Here is a 13,640-nt window from a genome sequence, read left to right as displayed (position 1 = left end):
GCTAAGTGCTGTAATTATCCTGTTTTATAGTTGCAAACATAGACGCAAAGAGAGCTTGTCAAATAAATACCTCACCTAAGGCCACACAACCTGCTGTATCTGGGACCAGGATTTTTTCCCACGTCATCTTTCATTGCTATCTATGTTTTTATGATAGCTTTATTGAGATAATTTATACACCATAAAACTCATTCTAAAATTATTTTCAAATGTACAAGTTACTGGTTTTTAGATACACAGAGTTGGGCCACCATCACCACTATCTGATATTTTTTTAATGTTTATTTATTTATTTTGAGAGAGAGAGAGAGAGAGAGAGAGAGCACCAGCAGGGGAGGGGCAGAGGGAGAGAGGGAGAATCCCAAGAATGCTCTGTGCTGTCAGCACACAGCCAGACACGGGGCTCAATCTTACAAATCGTGAAATCATGGCCTGAGCCGAAATCCAGAGTAAGACTCTCAATGGACTGAGGCACCCAGGTGCCCCAACGCTATCTGATTTTAGAACACTTTTGGTCACCCCAAAAAGAGATTCCTCTGGGGCTGGATTCCCTTTGGACTCCCTTATTTATTACATCAATAGGGAAATAAACATATTACATATGCAAATGAATATTATAAAACTGTTACTATGATTCAACTAGATTCAAGGTGCTGCAGCTGTCCACTTTTCCTATTGTGCAGAACCATCTATAAACAAAGGCCAAGTCTTCCCTCTCTCTGTATAAGCTCTGGCCATAGAGAACTCCCCCCATGAAGCCATACATGCAGGCTTGCAGAGAGAAGGTATTATAGCAAAAGTGGAAGCCATGGGCATTCGAGCCATTTCTTCATGGAATCTGTACATTCAGGGCCTACTTGGGCATGATCTTCCATTTGATGATGGAGTGCTTCTGCACACGCCCAACTTTGTGGCTTAGTGGGTCAGGTAACACCCATTTCATGAAAAGCAGCTTAGGTTACATGGTAATGTGGTGGCCCATACTTAAGCATTCAGTCTCTACTAAGGCCCAGTACCAGGCCAAAAGATATTTCTCAAAATGAAAGTAGTTAACTGAAGATGAAAGCAGGAGGGTCAGTTGGGTCTTATGATGGGTCAGCCCTTCCAATGCATTTAGAACAAAACTCAGACTCCTCTGCATGGCTTACAAGGCCTTTCAAGAGTTACTCCAGCCTTCCTTGCCAGTCTCTGCTTGGACCACTCTCACAGTAGACTATGGGATGACACTGGTGAATGAACAGAAATGTAAGACCCATGACTTAAGCATTCATGAGAGAGTGCCAGAGCATAGGTGGAAATTGTTCTTGAGGTTACAGCCTCTAGAGCAGTGATGGAGTCACACAAGAAGTAGGACAGAAATCTCAGTGACTTAACAATTGTTGGCCATTGGCTGCATAGTTGGCCCCTTCATCCACCTTCTCCACCTATACTGCAGGTGCATTATGGCTTTTCCCTCACAGTGAAGCAAAGACAAACTCTCTAAAGAGATGGAAACTTCTTCATGGCAAGGATGGGTTTTCTCAAAGTTGATGACAAGAATGCAAGGCAATATTGTGTCTATCTCTGTTGCCACGTCATGCCATGGACTATCAGTGCTTTTTGCTACTAGAGTCACGTGCATCTTTCAATTTAATCCAAACTAGAAAAACAATTCCAGAAACCATGGAACAAAACAGTTCACATTCCAGAGTAGAACTTCCTCTTTTGGGTAGTGTAGGTGTGTGCCTGTCTGTATTTGTCCACTTGTGTATGTAGGTGTGTGCACAAATTGCCAACCCAGTCTCTCCTCTACCAATCCCAGTATCAAGCTCCCTAATGTGAATGAAGCTTTCCCATCAATATCCACATGAACTTCAAAGTCAGTTCTCTCAATTGGAGGAGGATCAGGATCATCAGAGGAAGCCTCCACTACTACCTTTATTAATCATCATTTTATATATTATGGTTACCCAACACAGGTACTATAAACCTCAATAGTAAAAATTTAATGGCATTTCCATACATGTTTGGGAGTAATAAGATGGAAAACGTAGAAATATCTCATTTATATAGTGGGTAATTAAAACCAGCTGGATGGATCAACAAAGAGAGATTTCAGTATACAAGGTAACTGAGTTTAGTTTGCTGTGTAAAACTGTGGTCATATACGTTTTATCTTCTTCCCTGAGGACTCATTCATCCGATGGTAAGGAAATTGTACCAGTGTCGTATTCTCCCAATTTCTACATTGTTTCTAATTCCTTTCTTTCTATTATAGCTTTAGGCACCCTGTAGGTATCTGGTAATTATCAATGGGAGTGAGAGTTTGGAAAATGGCCCCACACCATAGAAGTCGCCCTTCAAGATGGCGTCCAATGATCTCTGCTGCCTGGTCTTCATACTCTTTTCAAGTTCCCTCTCACATTGTACTAAGGTCGGTCTGTAGGATCACTAGCACACGGAGAATAGATGATATGAAACTTCATTAGTTTAAAAGACACCGTGGCTTCCATCTTGCTCTCTCTCCTTCATCTCTCACTCGGGGGAAACAAGCTGGCATGTTGTGACCAGCCATAATTCTGAGGCCCAACTGATGAGGAACTGAGGCCTTCCAGCAATACAGAAGTGCACTTGGAGCAGATTCTTCATCCCCAGTAGATGGGATACTGCCATCGTTTTTTTGTTTTTTTTAATTTTTTAACGTTTATTCATTTCTTGAGAGACAGAGACAGAGTGTGAGTGGGGGAGGGACAGAGAGAGAGAGGGAGACACAGAATCTGAAGCAGGCTCCAGGCTCTGAACTGACAGCACAGAGCCCGATGCGGGGCTCGAACCCACAAACTTGAGATCATGACCTGAGCCAAAGTTGGACGCCTAACTGACTGAGCCACCCAGGCGCTCCTGCCATCTTTTTTTTTTTTTTAAAGACTTTTTTAAAAAGTTTGTTTATTTATTTTGAGAGGGGGGAGGGGCAAAAGAGGAGGGGGCTCACAGAGAGAGGGAGAGGATCCCAAGCAGGCTCCACAGGAGCCTGATGCAAGGCTCGAACCCACGAATCGTGAGATCATGACCTAAGCTGAAATCAAGAGTCAGATGCTTAACTGAGCCACCCAGGCGCCCCTTAAAGACTTTATTTTTAAGTACTCTCCATACCCAACATGGAATTCGAACTCACAACCCCGAGATCAAGAGTTGCACGCTCCACCACCTGAGCAAGCCAGATGCCTTGGGATGCTGCCATCTTGAGATGGCAGGTGACTACTGCCCAGGACAACTGCTTGTCTGCAACCCAAAAAAGGACTGAGCCAGAACTACCAAACTACACTGCTCTCAGATTCCTGACCCTCAGAAATGGTGGGGGAAAATGTATGTTTTCATGGGGATAATTTGTTACACAGCAACAACGAATACATATGCTAAACTAGACTTGTAGCATCTTATCAGGGTGAGGAATGCCCTAAACTAACACCTCTTGAAGATTCTGTTTATCTGGGGTGCCTGACTGGCTCAGCCATAGAACATGTGACTCTTGATTTAGGGTTGTGAGTTTGAGTCCCATGTTGGTTATAGAGATTACTTAAAAATAAAATCTTAAAAAAAATTCTGTTGAGCTGGCTTGCTACCAAGCAACAGTTGTGACGTCATCAGGATTAGAACTCTAACTTACTGGGATCTTTCCAACCACGTGACAGAAGTCCCAAAGAAAAGGGGACTTTTTCAGGTGACTACATCTATTTCTACTTTCTCAAATAAAGTGAGTAACTAGGGATCTTCAAATCAAAATTGGTTCTTACATTCCTCACGTCAACTGATCTATTTTCAATGGCAACTTCAAGTGGTTACTGCCAATTAGAGTGGATCCCATTTCCCATTGAAAATCCCATTTCAATCCTGGGACTTATGTCTTTTGGTTTGGGGGCCTCAGCCCCAGGGCAATGTGCAAGAGATGGGTTTTTTGGTTTTTTTTTAAACAATTTTTAAAAAAGATTTCTGAAACTGTTATGTATAAGATTATAGCACATCATTCATAATATTAAAATGAATAACTTTGTAAGTAAAAAATCCCCATTTTATAAAGTTCTGCTATAAAATATTTCAACTGAAGGGTGCCTAGGTGGCTCAGCTTGTTAAGCGACGACTTAGCTCAGGTCATGATCTTGTAGTTCGTGAGTTCGAGCCCCACATTGGGCTCCAGGATGACAGTGCAGAGCCGCATGGGATCCTCTCTCTCTCTCAAAATAAATAAATAAACTTTTAAAATATATATATTTCAACTAAAAATATCAGGATGTGTATTTGAAAAAGCAGATATTAACAGCTTTTGGTTTCCATCCAATAAGCTACATAATGTCGACCTAGAACAGGTGTAAAGTTTTGTAAGCTCCTTGAGACTAAACAATGAAATACTGCAGTGTTTCAAATGTCTTTTAATGTCCTTTTTGGGGATTCCCTAAGAATATTTTTATATTCATATTCTCATAACCCCCAATTCTTCACCCTTTAATGGTACATTTTATCTCCCAAATTTTTCAAATGCCATGTATAATGGACTGGGCACTCAAAGGATAAAAAACGTAATTTTTAGGGGTGGTTGAGCGCCCAACTCTTGATATTAGCTCGGGTCATGGTCTCAGGGTCATGGGGTCAAGCCCCGTGTCTGGCTCTGTGCTGAGCGTGGGGCCTGCTTGGGATTCTCTTTCTCCCTCTGCCCTCCCCCCCCCCCCCCCCGGCTCTCTCTTTCTAAATAAATAAATTAAAAAAACAGTAATTTTTAGTCACTTTAAAATTATTATATAAGGAACATACACATGTTTTTCTGACTACATCCCTGTCCAAAAACCAGGAGAGAGAATAAACTTCCATTTTACCATAACTCCCATAAATCCCTGCCCCCTTCCCTCCCCTGGTCACTGTATCAGTTTAGTATAGCTTATTCAGTTTTTCTTCTATTCACTTACCATTGATGTCTACCACACTAAAGCGGCACTGTTTTGAGGGGCTGGTTTTGCCTAAAACAATGACAAAATACATATTGTTCTGCAACATGCATTTTGTTCTCCATTCCAAAATATGTCCTGGGGGAACTTCCCACGTTAGGACAACAGTATTCCATAACTGGATAGTCCGTGGTTAATTGAGCCATCCCCCAAGCTGAAGGGGAATTAGGCCTCTCCAATATGTCCATAATACAGACAACTTGAAAAACCACACCTGTATCCATTTCAACGTTTACAGGGACTTCTGCCGCTACCAGCTGTGATTTTAAACACAGTATTTAACCTGTGCCCCAGTTCCTTTGTCAAGAAGATTCTGCTACCACCTAACTTTCTGGGATCGCGGTGAGAACTAAACCCACTGACATATTTACGGCCAACTCTTTATCACCCAGTAGCGTTATTTTCTTTGATTAGGTCTGCTCCTTTAGTCTTGGCTCCTGGGAGACTGGATTCTAGCTGCCGTGCGCTAAGTATCGTCTTCCAAATCAGAGTAACTCTGAGCCTGTTGGGAGTGTCTGCCTCTGACATCCTTTACTCTCCTGCTTTAAGGTGAGAAGATTTTCTGACGGTTACAGCTTCTTTTCAACGGTTAACTGAGGTGTGCTGCACACACATCTTCCAACACCCTGCTCTTGGTCCACAAGCCGTTCCCTCTACAAGAATAGCCAACTTGACCCCTAGCCAACACGCCTGGGGTCCCAGCCCTTCCCCCCGGGGCCGGGAGCTACTTCCTACCACCGCCCGCCCAGAGCCAGCCCGCCAGCCCGCCAGCCCGCCAGCCCGCCAGCCCGCCAGCCCGCCAGCCCGCCAGCCCGCCAGCCCGCCAGCCCGCCAGCCCGCCAGCCCGCCAGCCCAGCGCCGCGGCACTCGGACCTCGCGCCTTTCGCGACCGGATCCGGAAGTAACCCCACGCAAGGCGGAAGACCCGCCCGGCCTCCCGCGCGCCGCTGGCGGGGGCGGGCCCTTCCGCAGGCTCCGCCCTTCGCCTTTCCTGGGAGATAAGGATGGGCTTGTTCTGCAGAGGCGCAACCGACGCGCAGGCGCTCTGGTGGGCTGGTCTCGCACTGAGGCCCAAGGGGCATGGACTCCGGGTTCCTGCCACGGCCGGGGGTTCCGTTCCCAACCTGACCTCCCGGTCGCCCCTCTCGGCGGTCCTCGAGAAGGTCTAGAGTTCCGGCTGGCCATTACACCCAGTCTCGGGTTTTCTCCCCTCCCCTGAAGTAAGCAATTTATAAATTGAGCGTCCTGATTTTTATTTCATTAGCAAACGCACATATATAAACAAATTGGGGGATCAGTACGTAAAATGCCATATTGTAAGACAGTAAAACATAAACTCCAGGTAATAATGTAAGGATATATGCGTGTGTGTGTGTACACATATATACATATGCATGTATGTAAATGCATAAAATATAGATAATTGTATACATATAAAACGTGTATATGATTGTATTTATATACACACAAATACCAATAAATATATTTGCTTACATACTGTCTATGTAACTCCAGTATGTAGATATTCCAAAATTTTTTTATGTTTAATCTATACACCCAACACGGGGCACTAACTCACAACCCCTAACCCAGAGCCGCATACTCCACATTTGAGCAAGCCAGGCGCCCCAGGATGTACAAATATATGTATATATACACATATATTTTTTAAGTTTATTTATTTATTTTGAGAGAGAGTGCACGCCAGCAGGGGAGGGGCAGAGGGAGAGGGAGAGAGAGAATCCCAAGTAAGCTCTGTGCAGTTAACACAGAGCCCAACTCGAGGGTCAATCCAAGGAACTGTGAGATCACAACCTGAACAGAAACCAAGAATCCGAGGCTTAACCCACTGAGCCACCCAGATGCCTCTATATTTTTATGCTTATTTGTACATACACATAACCCCACAGAAAATACATATTATTTAGGGTTTGTGTTGTTATTGCCTCACACGGTGCAACTTTACATATTGTTCTGCGACTCACTTTTTTCTCTGGTTCTTTGAGAACCCTCTGCCTTGAAGTAGGTCTATTCTTCATTGTTTTCAGTTTGTTTCATGGTGTCTCTCAGTCAGCTTATTCAGAGCTGTTGGGGGAGTCATTAGGCTACAGTAGGAAATATTTGGGGATCTCTGGCAAGGCTAGATTTGTACTGATGTGTTAACCTAGTTACTTAACCTCCTACCTCATTTTCCTGAGTGTAAAACAGGGTTATTAACAGTACCAAACTCCCCACCAGGGAAACTCTGAGTCCAAGGAGTAGTCTCTCCTTTGGTCTTCTTTTTTTATCCGGGCTTACTCTGGGATATTTTTCTGAGCTGAGTTAGCCACTGGGCCTCCAAACCCTCAGCCGGACCTGTGCTGTTCCACCTGTGTTCCACACTGCCTGCCCAGCCCCCATTTCACCTGGTTCTTTCCTACTCACCTTTCTCAGGTCTTCTTAACATCCCTCTCCTCTCCTCACCTAATAGTGCAAGAATTCTGCTGTCTAACTGACCCATCATTTTTTCTCACTTGTGTGCAAACTCATAAAGAGGACCCTGCAATTAAACGCGTAAATGAACGATTTTATTGCTCAGATGAACACTTAAAACATTTTAATGCCTGGAATGACTCCTTCCAATAAATTCTTAACTTGAAAGTGTAAGGACATATTTATAAAAAGGAACTTCAGATTACTCAGTACCTACTCATAACTGCTAGCTGTATAAAGTAGCTCCTCCCGGAGCAAACATATCAAACTTGCTGGCCAGAAATCCTAGAACCAACCTCTCAAATTTTACAGTGCAGAAATAAATTTTTTTATTGTACATCACCTTTTTTTTTTTTTTTTAATGTCTATTCTGAGAGAGTGTGCACGCAAGTGCCCGAGTGGGGGAGGAGCAGAGAGAGGGGGAGACAGAAGCAGGCTCTGTGCTGTCAGCACAGAGCTCGACTTGGGACTCGGGGCTGGGCCCCACAAACCGTGAGATCATGACCTGAGCCAAACTCAAGAGTTGGACGCCCAGCCCACTCAGCCACCAAGGCGCCCCTTTTGTGTATCATCTTTTATAACTACCTCAAAGGATTTTCTCTGTTATGCTCACTAATGCCTTAAGGGTGCGCTTTTCTAGAGTCAAACACATGCCTTCTCAAAACAAAATGTTTATTAATATCATCACGCAAGGAATAGGTAAACCCTTCTGGGAAAATATATATAAAACATTCCGTGTGAGTCACGTTCCATTTGACTAGACTCTGTCCCATCTTCCCCCTTTGGAGAATTAAGTGCTTTTCACTTTCTGTTTGCCCAAGTCTTTTTCTATTCATTTACATGCACAGACATGTTCCCATAGAAAGCATATAATAGTTTGGACTTTAGTTTTGGGATTCTTACCACATGTTGTATGTATTGTTCTAAAACTTGCTTTTTTCAATAAATGATTTGACTTCAAGAACTTGTTTATTCTTGCATTTTAGATACTAACATACAGAGCTTCTATAACAGAGTTAGGACACAGATGAAGAATATTTTCAGATCTCCCAGCAGTGATGGGAGATGTATTGCCCATGATACTCCCTTTCTGACTACTCTCCACCCCATTTATTTGCCTGGTGGAGCTTTCATGGTTTTATTTGTTTTTAAGCCATTTCCTTTTAGTTTTTTGGTACCTATAAAAGGGACATCTAATTCTCCCTTCCTCAAAGTGTTTTTGAATATAATTAATGAGTTAGCATGTGTAGTTCATATAGATTATATAGAAGATACACCCGGTATACAATAATATCACAGTAGCGATACTATTAATATATTCTTTTATTAGCTCTAATGTATGTATTACCTTATTACCCCATAAGCAGTTCTGTCCAGGAGACTTCATCTCACCACAGACACCGATGGCCAACATTGAGATCAGAGAAACCACTCTGGTAACAGCAAAACCTCTGTAGTCCTCCTTAATTGTACTAAGCTGAGATATTTTCCAGAGAGAGATGTGGATTTGCTGCAACAGCTCTTTAAGATCACTCTGAGCTCTCTCTTCCCTCACTGTCTTTCATTCCAGCCTTTGCATATGCTGTCCTGCTCACCTAAGAAAATCCCCATCGCAAGCCCCCGTTTTCAGTCTTAGAGTAAATCTGTGCACACACAGTTCAACGCTGAGGAATATATGTCCTGACACTAATTGTGAGATCATGAGCAAAGTTATTAACTTCTAATCTGTAAAATGGAAATGCTAATTATACCTACTTCATAGTCGTGTTGTAAATGAGTTAACAAATCGTATAGAAGAGGTGCCTGGGGCACAGGAAACTCTCAATTGTTTGCTAGTATTAATAACTGTTCCTAACAATGTCTTCGTCTTTGTTCCTAGGAAGCTGATCCTTCTTGCCACCACTGGCTGATGTCCCTCAAGCCACATATTCTGATCCTGATGGTAGCATCTCCTCATTGGCCTTTCGCCATTAGAATCTAGGCAGAAAGATTTCTTCTCCAAGTGTTTAATTTTGTATCTTCCTCATTCATCAAGGTGAGTTAGACCTTATGTTTTCCTTCTCCCCGGTTCTCTCCCCACCCCTGCACCTGTCCTTGAAACCAAAGAACACGAATGTTGGGTGTAAGTCATGCAGCCACAGGAGGAAACAAAACCTGAGACTTGGAAGGAAGAAATCTCTTCAAATCAGAGGTTCCAGAGAGGGGGTCACCACATACCATGCAGGGCCACAGGGGAAGCACCAAGTTTTGGTCAGGTGGCAGAAGACAGGGGTGAGGGGGAGAGCCTGAGTCAGAACTTTTACTGGGGTTTCCACTCTATTTAGAGTAAGTGGTTTAGGATTGGCTAGTTGGAATCATTCCAGCAGGCTTTGGCTATAGGGTTGGCTTGGCACCTGGCCCTGGGGTGATTTTAGGGGCAAGGAAATATTGGCTTGTATGTGATCGTTCGATATGGAGGTGGCTGGGTCTGTATACTTGGGATTGGTTGGTTTATACTGACTGATGGAGCCCTTTGCTATCCCTAAGAACTGGCTAGCCAAGGCCTGGGAGGGACAGTCTCTGCTGGCCAGCAAGCTTGTTAAAATGTCAAGACATCATAAGATACAGAAAATTTGGGGCGCCTGGGTGGCGCAGTCGGTTAAGCGTCCGACTTCAGCCAGGTCACGATCTCACGGTCCGTGAGTTCGAGCCCCGCGTCGGGCTCTGGGCTGATGGCTCGGAGCCTGGAGCCTGTTTCCGATTCTGTGTCTCCCTCTCTCTCTCTGTCCCTCCCCCGTTCATGCTCTGTCTCTCTCTGTCCCAAAAATAAAAAAATAAACGTTGAAAAAAAATTTAAAAAAAAAAAAAGAAAATTTAAAAACAGATTAATAAGTGCAAATCTGGTTCCTTCTGCCCAGAACACTCCCCTGCCCCAGCCCCTGCCTCATCTGATTTTCTTTTTCTTTTTCTTTTTTAATATTTATTTATATTTGAGAGAGAGACACACACAGAATGTGAGCAGGGGAGGGGCAGAGAGACAGAGACAGAATCTGAAGTAGGCTCCAGGCTCTGAGCTGTGAGCTGTCAGCACAGAGCCCGACGCAGGGCTCAAACTCATGAGCAGTGAGGTCATGACCTGAGCCAAAGTCAGATGCCCAGCCGACTGAGCCACCCAGATGCTTCCTGATTTTCTATTACTTATTCTTTAGGTCTGTAATGAAATGTGACCTGTTGCATTTGTACATAACATACTACCTCCTTCCCTTTATTAGTTTGCCAGGGCTGCCATAACATATCACCACAGCCTGGGACACTTAAACAGCAGAAATGAATCTTCTCCCAGTTCTGGACGCTGGAAGTCCAAGATTAGAGTGTGAACAGGGTTGGTTCCTCCGTGACTGTGAGGGAGGGTCTGAGTCCATGCCCCTCTCCTGGCTTCTGGTGGCCTGCTGGCCATCACTGGCATTCCCTTGGCCTGTAAAAGCATCACCCCAGTCCCTGCCTTCACTTTCACATGGTGTTCTCCCTGCATGTGTGCGTCTGGGTCCAAATTTCCCTTTCAAATAAGGACACTGTCATTGGATTAAGGCCCTCATTTTTTTTTTTTTTTAGATTTTTTTTTTTTTTTTTTTTGAGAGAAAGAGGAGGGGAAGGGCACAGGGATAGGGATAGAGAGAGAATCTCAAGCAGGCTCTATGCCCAGCATGGAGTCGGGCCTTCAACTGACTGAGCCACCCAGGCACCCCAAGGACATCATTTTTTTTTTTTTTTTAACTCGATTACTTCTATAAAGACCCTGTCTCCAAACAAGATCCCATTCTTAGGCAGTGGGAGTTAGGGCACCAGCATTTTGGGAGGGCACAATTCAGCCCAGAGCACCACCCTCACAGCTCTCCTGTCACCTCCCTATGTTAGTGCCCCCCACTCTGCACTTCCCTAGTGCTTGTACCCACCCCCGAGAGCCCTTAGTACACTTTATTGTAGATATTACTTTTTTGAAGCAAATTCCACTTCTTTCCTCCCCAAATACATCTCTGGGCTCCTCATTTTTCTCTGTATCATACACACTCTTGCATGCTCAAGGGACACGCCCAAATGGAAAATTGATGAATGAATGGAAGAATGAGCTGTTGAGGGAAAGGGAAGAGAAGGCCAGAGTACATAGCTGTACTCATAATTTAATGTGTTACTTGCCTACACAGCATTTACAACAGTCTCACTAACTTCCAGAAGGAATCCTCTTGTAATTCATTACACTACACCTGTAACCCAATTAAAAGGTATTATATATTGGGGCACATCAGTGGCTCGGTCAGTTAAGTATCTGACTTGGTTTCAGCTCAGGTCACGATCTCACAGTTCGTGAGTGCAAACCCCACATCAGACTCTGCACTGACAGTGTGGAGCCTGCTTAGGATTCTCTCTCTCCCTTTCTCTCTGTCCCTCTCCTGCTCTTGCTCTATCTCAAAATAAATAAACATTTTCTTAAGCAGGTCTTATTTAGTTAGTTTATAAGCAATGTATTATGTTCCAGGAAGAATCCCTTTGCAATCAGTCTCATCACAGTTATAATCCAACCACATGGTACCAGTTCGATATTGAGTTAGAACCCCACCATTTAGCAAGTCTCCCTTGGTTATGTTTGATCATGTTCTTCACTTACGTCCTGTAAGTTATTTCAATTTGTTATTTATTATTTGCTATTTTGTTTTCAGCTACTGTGATGAGAGTCACTGCTCATAACATGCTCTAAGTTGTTCTCATTAATTCATGGAGAACAGTTGGCTTACATATGTATCTTTTTTAATCAGCCAGTCTTTTATTTTATTTTTTATTTTTTTTTTATTTTTTTTTAATTTTTTTTTTTTCAACATTTTTAATTTATTTTTGGGACAGAGAGAGACAGAGCATGAACGGGGGAGGGGCAGAGAGAGAGGGAGACACAGAATCGGAAACAGGCTCCAGGCTCCGAGCCATCGGCCCAGAGCCTGACGCAGGGCTCGAACTCACGGACCGCGAGATCGTGACCTGTCAGCCAGTCTTTTATACTCTGACCAGGCTTCTATTGATTATATTGATTCTCTCTCTCTCTCTCTCTCTCTCTCTCATCTTATTTTATTCTTGTGTTTCTTCATTGGTCCAAAACACAAGAACCACATTTAATCATTATGGCAATAACACACATTATGGCTTTGTTCCTGGTAGATATAAATTATTTTAAATTTGAGATGTTATATGGTTCTTTGTGTTTTGCCTCCTTCATTTGAAAGCTCATTCCATTATACATCACTGCTCTTTTGTCTACTTTTGTCTTCTGACTCCCTTGTCATCTCCTTATGTTCATGGGAAGGACACAGTCTCTGTGTTTTGTCCATCCTCCTCCTCAGTTGATTGCTCTCAATTCCAACATCTGTGTGGATGACAGAACAATGCAAAGTCACCTTGATATATAGTTTTCACCATTTTCCCAAGAAAGTGAGGGGAAATGGAGTATTAGAATAACCAAGAGACTCTCTGAAGACCCCCAGTGACCACGTTTCTCATATTTTCCATATGTAACACCACTTATATATTATGCCCAAACAAAAAATTGACATCAAAAAAACCTCATAAGAGTGATATCAGCAAAAATGGTAGAGTAGGGACCTCCAGGGGCTGTCTCTCCCTATAACACTGAAAATCCTGGCAAAAACTGTCAGAATCAACTTTATAAAACCTCTAGAAGATAGTCACTGGTTTACAGTCACTAAGCAAATGCTTAACCATGAGAAAGACCACTGAAGCAGTCTTGGATTCAGTTCTGGCCTTCTAACTTAGCCTTACCCCATCCAAGACCACAGCAACAGTCTTGAAGGCAGCCAGCATTCCCAATGTGCGCATCTAGTCCAGGATTTCAGGAGACCTTGATCTGAAGGAATTCTGTTGGTCTTTTTTGACTTGTCTGTGGGTCCCCTGAAGGACTGACACAAGGGACATGCCTTTGTTCTTCCCAATCTAAAACTAAAACTCTCTCAGGGTGGAAAGATGGCCATGGCTACATGGAGGATGTTACTGGAAAAGAATGAAAACCAAATGGACAAGCCACCAACGGGGCAAAAAATAACTGTTGAGATAAACAATAGACAACGCTGGGGAGAAAAAGCTGTAAAGTGAGAAACTTTGGGGAAAAGGGCTTTGAAAAACTCTGTCATATACTGGGTAACCTAGAAATCC

At 43.4% G+C, this 13,640-nt stretch overlaps 1 protein-coding gene across 1 annotated transcript in view; it reads left to right on the top strand.

The window, feature by feature from the left end:
* The first annotated feature begins 5,421 nt into the window (after positions 1-5,421).
* Positions 5,422-13,640, top strand: part of USP42 (ubiquitin specific peptidase 42) — a 76,939-nt gene continuing 68,720 nt past the window's right edge. Inside the window, exons 1-2 of the mRNA XM_058711083.1 lie at positions 5,422-5,525; positions 9,328-9,483. The gene's annotated coding sequence lies outside the window, so the exon portion shown is untranslated. The remainder of the gene's footprint in view (positions 5,526-9,327; positions 9,484-13,640) is intronic.

Source organism: Neofelis nebulosa, chromosome 18 (assembly GCF_028018385.1).
Source record: "Neofelis nebulosa isolate mNeoNeb1 chromosome 18, mNeoNeb1.pri, whole genome shotgun sequence".
Lineage (NCBI taxonomy): Eukaryota > Metazoa > Chordata > Mammalia > Carnivora > Felidae > Neofelis > Neofelis nebulosa.
This window is presented reverse-complemented; position numbering and strand designations above follow the sequence as displayed.